At 31.8% G+C, this 6318-nt stretch overlaps 1 long non-coding RNA gene across 1 annotated transcript; it reads right to left on the bottom strand.

Moving 5' to 3' along the window:
- Positions 1-3659: 3659 nt before the first annotated feature.
- On the bottom strand, positions 3660-6318 carry LOC145044039 (uncharacterized). The gene is made up of 2 exons (XR_013681196.1): positions 6157-6318; positions 3660-4873 (listed from the first exon to the last, which is right to left on the bottom strand). It is a non-coding gene; the product is annotated as an uncharacterized LOC145044039 (long non-coding RNA).

Here is a 6318-nt window from a genome sequence, read left to right as displayed (position 1 = left end):
TATCATTCAACCTATTTGTCTTGTTTGTCTATATATTCCATCATTCATATTCCATCATTCATTTAATAACTGTTTTGTTTTATTTGGATGTTCAATTCTTTTGATTTTGATTTGTTTGATATGTATCTTCATTGGTGGTGACATATGAGGGAATAACTGTGAAATTGTACTGTGGTGGTGGTGTTCAATGGTAGCGTGATTGATCAAAAAGTCAATGAGGATCCATGATTTATAAATAAATAAATTGTAGAATAAAAAGATTTTGGGTGACATTTTGGCTTTTTTCTGTAACACTTTATTTAATGGAAGGAAATCATTAAAAATTATTCGCAAGGACAAATTCCATGATTTCAACATACTATAGGGATGGAAAATTTAATTTCAAGAACATTTTGTTTTATATACTAAAAATATTAAATCAAGTAAACATATTATTAACTAGGATGATATTATCCCCGCTTTGCAGGAACGTGATCTATAAATTTTGTATTATGTAAATGCCATTTTTGTAAGTTTTTAAACATATGGACCATTTATGTGGAAAAAATATGCACATGAACATTTTCTATAAAGTATAAGAACAACTTTTTATTTTTTACATATGAACCAAACCTATCAATATATAAAAATCTTAAACATATGGACATTTTTTGTAAATTAAATAGTTTGTTTTTGTATTTTTTTATATGTAGGGATTGAACATCACTTTTATAAATTTGTTATTAGGAAGGACATTTATGTAATTTTTTTAAAACATAGGCACCATTCCTGTAAATATAATTATGCACAAGGTGTTATTTACACATTAAAGGGATAGTTTTTGTAATTGTTTTTTTACATAGGGACCAAACATTTCAAACTTGCAAACATGCCAATATATGAAAGGCAAAGGATGAAAAATGTCTGTGTTCAAAATTTTTAGGGTAAAAATAACATTTTACAAGGTAGGAGTGGAAAGTGACATTCGACAAAGTAAAAGGTGGAAAGTGCTAACATTTAAAAATCTAGGGACCAAATCTATCGATATAAGAAATTTTTATAGCCGTCTGAATAAGAAAAACTTATGGCCAGAATAAGAAAATTTTATGCCCAAAGTTTAAGGTCGTTTGTTGCCAAAGTCTAAAATAACAAATTTTTTTTTGCCAAAATCTAAAATCCTATAACTATACATTATGATCAAAATTAAAATAAAAAACGTTTATGGTTAAAGTCTAAAACCAATAACTTTATTGTTCATAAGCTCAATTGCTTTTAGTATATATAATAATAATTTAATAATAAAAAAAACTTAATTCATTTTGCTATTACACCATCTTATCTCGATCAATTGCTAGTTAATCTCTAATTATGTTCACTATATAAAAACTTGGCATTCTAATTAATTTATTAACTTGTAATAAACTATAAACTATTTATCTCATTCTTTTAATTCCTTTCTAGCTATTTTAGTTTTTGTGGGAAGCCCTAAAAGAGGGTTTTATTATTACTCTCTTAGTTATATCAATTAGTTATATCAAGTACTTATGAACTTGGTGTTGAAAATTGTGTAAAGTGTCATTAATTATTGGTATTTTCTAAATAATAGTAGAGTCATTTTTAGGTTGCTAAGACAAAAATGGGGAATTAAAAGAAATTTACATAAAGAGAAAATACGTTTATTAATTTATTATGTTTAATAAATTAATTATAAACTATTTTAAAATTGATAGAGAATTAATTAGATAGTTTTAATTTATTAAAATGGTGGAATATTAATTAATCAATAGTTGGTTGAGTGGAATATTTCAGAACTCTTAAGGAAATAAGACAGGACGAAAAATCACTCCATCCCACATGAGATGTAGACAAATTTTGAATTTGTTCTCTATCCCACATAGGGATGGGAGAAAATCTAATAATTCCTTGATCCCACATGAGGATGGGAGACAAATCTAAGGAGATGACCCTGGAGTATAAATATGGCTCTAGGGATCTCATAATTTCTTGCACCTTGGGTTGAAAGTTTCACCAACTTTCCTTCTATTCCAAACTCTCTTAGGGTTATCTATTCTCTTATTTTTCTTTTGGTTCTCTCTTTAGAGTCATTAGGTGTGATTCTATTAGAGAGATTCTACTTTGAATCCTATCATCCAAATGACATGTTGTATCAAGAAAGGTTCTAGAAGTCTTTTAGAAAGTTCAAGAAGATCAAGGTCGAGCCACACAAGAGCTTAATAGTTTTGTCTTTCTTTAATAGATTTATAGTTTTAAAGTAGGTTAATTTAATTAGTAAAACATGGATCCTAGGGTGCATGTACACTTAGGTAAATTTTTGATTGCTTCTGCTACCTAGTTAGAGTGTATTGTTGTATAGAAAACCCAATAATTGGACACCTATTTCCAACAATTATAAACCAACCAGATGGGAGTATGCCAATCAAGTCGGACCAAGAAAGATCGGTCAATCCTCAACATCTCCTATCCGGACTAAAAGAATGGGATCAATAAGGATAAATAAGAATTAGCTGGAAGAACGTACCAAATGACAAGTCAATAGATTAAAATCATGAATTAGACAGTTAATAGCACTGAGATCTTGGTGGGATAATGTTTCGTGGGTGTTAGCAAAATAGCGGTTTCAAATAGCGCTCAGAATAATGGAGCCGCTAATAATGTCGGGATTAGCCGAGATTGGCCGCAATTTTTTCGCTATTTCGACTACGAGATCTCGGTTTTTGACCGCTATTTCACAAAATTGATTTTAGCAATGCCGATTGCTTTTTTCTTTCTGTTTCTATCGCTTTTTTTCTTTCTTCTATGGTTTAATTTTATATAAGGAAATGATTAACTTATTTATAAGGAATATTTAATTGACTGATTTTACTTAATTAAATGAATTGATTGGATTTAGATTTTAGAACAGAGGAGTTGCGTATTTCTCTTTTATTAATTAATTAATGATATATATATATATATATATATATATATATATATATATATATATATATATATATATATATATATATATATGTTACATGATATTTCAAAAACCACTATCCCATCACTATCTCACCGCGAGAACCGCTATTTTAAATTACGGCAAGTGACCGTGATTAGATTTTGGACCGCAATAAGTGAATAGATTATGAATCGTTTAAATAAACAACATGAAAAACACTTCACTTCTTCATTGTTAATTAACCAATTTGTGTTTTGTTGTTTGTTTCATAGAGTAAGTAAGTTGGGGTATTATGCATGGTACCATGAGGTTTAAGAGAATAGTTGCTAGATTGAATTTAAAGCTAAATTGTATACCACAATTTCCTCTAAACGTCGGACCGGATTGGAGCATGTTAATCATAACCAAAACGGATGGGAGTATGCCAATCAAGTCGGTCCAAGCAAGATCAGTCCATCCTCGACATCTCCTATCCTGACTAACAACAAATGGGATCGATAAGGATAAAGAAGAACTAAACGGAAGAACATACCAAATGACAAGTCACTAGATTAAAATCATCATTCGTTCAAATAAACGACATAAAAAGCCACGAGCAAAATAATCAAATGCATTACACTTCAAAAACAATCTTTAAAGAAACGAATATCAACAAAAAACACTCATAATATTTCTTAAATATACTTTCTATATAACAAAACACATGGCAGGAAGCAAACGATTATCTTCAAAGCAAAAGTCACCCGATAATTCATATTACTAAAATATGTTTCCATACATACTAGTAACAGTAAAAGCAAAAGAGTTATAAGGATTATGGCTTAAAGAAAATGATATGGGAAGATATCCCTAAATATATCACACGATAAAGCAAAAAATAAAAACAAACGTAAAAGCAAGCAACCAAGCAAAAGAATTATGGAAAGGTAACCCCATCGGGTCTTGATCAACTATTTATCATCACCCCTGCCAATATCTTCCCCTTCTTTCACCAACTCCTTAAGAGAATCAAATCGAAGCTCTCCAAACTTTAAAGAATGAGATAAACCGAAATAATGATCCACCAAGAGTGAAAACTCACCCATAACATTCTCTTGAGCATGAGGAAAAACAAATGTAAAGATACATATGGCAAAATGGCAAAACATCATAGAACTTCTTCATTTCCAAATAACGAAGGTGCAAACCATACTTAATACAATCCTTTTGCACCAAGAGAATTTACTTCTCTAAACTCTATAGACCTTAGCACTATCTTGAAGCAGGAAGGAATACCCTCTTCCAATAACCACTTCACCTCACAACCTTTCTTTTCCACGGATACATGCAAATTTGAAGAATCCTCAAGGGATTGGGTTAGTTTCTTAGACACTCTATCAAATTGAACAATCATATTTGTCTTAGATTCCTATAAAGAGCAAACTTTACCTTCCAATACCTTCACTTTCACGTGCTTCTAAGAGCAGAAAGCTCTAATTCTGCCATTTTTTCAAAAAAAAAAGCCTTTAAGTCGTCTAACTCTTGTGCCAACAAAAGGTGTTGCTCTGTCATATCATGAGCTTTTGCAGCTAAATTTTTGTTAAGAATTTCCAAATCCTTCTCTTGCTTAACCATTTCATCAACACAAATAGATAGCCGACTATTAGTAGCAGCCAACTCGTTATCCGCTCGTGACTTCTCCAAAAAGTTAACAGTGTTCCAAATTCTCGCTCTTTAGCTTCAATAGATACGTGCCTACACATAAGGCGAGATGTCATTTCATCTGCACGATTTATGCCCTGTGGGAAGGTTGTGCGCCAAATTCGTGAGATTCTTCAAATTCGCCATTGAAGGATAGTACGCAAGTTGACAATTGCATCAACAAAGGATGTATGAACAGATTATTTGAAGCCATTATTAATTAAAGCCAACGTCAAAGGTGAAGCAAGGCTATTCCTGCAAATTAACAGATATCATATATTAAAACTCCAAGGTAAATACAAAAAAATGGCATATATGCATGTCGCTACATCAACATTAGAAGGAGCAAATAGAGAGGTAACTTTGCTAAAGTCAACAAAAGAGGACATAACGATAATTAGACTCTCGGAACTGGTGCCCTAACCCAAACTTATATCCTTCCCTTGAAAAACATATTTCACCAAACCTAAGTACGTAAGGCTGAACACACCATCCTGCTCTGACCCGGACCTTAGACTGATTCGGCTCGGTTGGTATAATTGTGGAAGCATCCAAACGATTAAGTGAGAACACGAGAGGAGTAGGACCATCATATTTGGCATAATACGATAAAGATTGGTCAAGAGTGCCATCTTTGGTTGAAATATCTTAACACGTAGAATCCTTATTAGCAAAGTACCCTATATCAGTTGATCCTCAATGGACGCAAACACCTGACTATGAATCGTCGAAATAGTGAATAGAAGAAGATATCGTGGCAATATGTTTTGTTAAACGCCATGAGCTAGACAATTCTTTTTGTTAATCGCCATGAGCAACGTTGGGAATCCATTCAATACTAAGGATCAACGGCTAAGATGGACCGATGTGAAAAGTCAGGCTTATAAGATCCCTTTAACATATGCTTATTCTTCTTTATTCTATGTCTCTCTCTAGCCTTGTTTCTCTTCAAAATTCTATAAATTTTGAATCCGCAATTTGAGAATTTTTCTCCTTTAAATTTTGGGTGTTCTGCCTTTGAAGACTTAGATTCTTCCATTAAATGAAATCATACATTCAGAAAAATCCACGAACACTATAACCAAAGGGCAAAGGGGCGGAATCAAACTTATATTTAAAGCTATATAAACAAGTTTAATAGTGGTCAAATCAAATGTAAAACGGCCTCAATTAACCATATGAACAAGTTTAATAATTAGATTCTAACCTTACACATTAAATCTTTTTTACAATTTCATTATGTAACTTGTTAAATTAATATAATTTCTAGGATATATTTCCAATAGATTGAACAAAGTTTATTAGAATAAAAAGGAAAACATACTTTACATGTAAAATTTTTAAATAACAATCACATAAAAGATAAAAGAAAAAAGTTACGGCTGGCAGATATTATTGTGCAGTGTGCGCCATCAATCCATGAAGGAAATAATATCCTGTCTCCTCTTAAAATTTCTGATTTCTTTACACAAACACTAACCCATTGTAATTAAAAGATACAAAATGAAAGAGAAAAAACAAGTCTGGTGTAAACTTACAACTACTCGAGAGACTACAGAGGTGTGATGGAGAGGCCATTATTCGAAGGTGATATGGCGATAGGAGTTGTAGAAGCCAGAGAGGCTGAGATCTCTAGCGGTGGTAGTAATTCAACGACTCAGGAAGGTGTTAAGCTCGCTGAAGATGCTGAGACTAGAGAA

Source organism: Lactuca saligna, chromosome 4 (assembly GCF_052625555.1).
Source record: "Lactuca saligna cultivar CGN05327 chromosome 4, ASM5262555v1, whole genome shotgun sequence".
NCBI lineage: Eukaryota > Viridiplantae > Streptophyta > Magnoliopsida > Asterales > Asteraceae > Lactuca > Lactuca saligna.
This window is presented reverse-complemented; position numbering and strand designations above follow the sequence as displayed.